Below are 1077 nucleotides of genomic sequence, written 5' to 3'. Positions count from 1 at the left end.
CACTAATGAACAGTATATATGATTATTTAATACTCATAAATACCATTCATTTACTGGTTTTCAGTTTTTTTTGTGCATTCTGGCGTCTCCGCTGGTCTGCCAGGCAACTGCTCGCTAGTCACAAATATCTGGACATAGAACCTCCTTCAAACAGCACATTATCGTTATTAACTTTAGTTTTTTGTACTGTTTAAACAAATGAGATTATAATCCGTTGATGAACTGAGCTTCTAGAGGAGCTGGTTGGCCAGATTCTGTCTATCTTTAGATAGGTCAGGCTAACTGTTTTCCCTCGTTTCTGTTATCTTGTGCTACTATCAGATAACCAGCCTGAGGGCTCCGCAACACATCTGCCAGACCTGACACAAGAGAGGTATTGATTGTCTCATCTAACTCACAAAAGATAAACAAATGAGCATTGAGGAAAAAATCTCAAAGGTTATGACACAGTAAAACTGAAACCATCCTGCACGGTTGACAAACACTAAGGGGCTAGGGCTAAAGAGAGCACGTACTGCCCCTTTAATCTTTAATCTCCTGTTATTAATGTTAGTTTTCCTTCACCCCTTTACATAATGGACCCCAAACTTGTGTCCCGAGGGCCTTTTATAGCTCTCCATTTAGATTAACTATTATTTGTAGTTGTTTCATACTAATTTAAACTACCCCGATATAAAATAAAATATGTGTCGATAAGAGCAGAGGGCAGGTTTTGGGCCTTTATTTGTCGTTTGGCTGTAGAAACTTTATGCTGCAGTATGTTAGTAGTGAACATATTTTCAGAATATATTGCTCTCTTGTAGTATTTTAAAGTGACAATGTCAACAGTGGCCCCAAGCCAGTTTGAGAACCCTGTTTTAATCAAAATGGACATGTTTCTTCACCTTTGTTATCCTGACCAACACACACACACACACCACACACACAGCACACACACACACACACACAATCTTTGCATGAGAAACATAGGATATTATAGCAACACCGAGGGTACGAGCAGCCGTCACCGTGCGCTCCAGTGACAGCAGGAGGGAGACTCTGTGACGCCGGTGGCTGCTGCAGTGACATTCAAGCAGG

This window comes from Morone saxatilis, unplaced genomic scaffold, assembly GCF_004916995.1.
Source record: "Morone saxatilis isolate NCDOM2014 unplaced genomic scaffold, NCSU_SB_2.0 Contig7, whole genome shotgun sequence".
Taxonomy (NCBI): Eukaryota; Metazoa; Chordata; class Actinopteri; family Moronidae; genus Morone; species Morone saxatilis.
The sequence above is the reverse complement of the archived record's forward strand: the minus strand, read 5'-3'. Positions refer to the sequence as shown.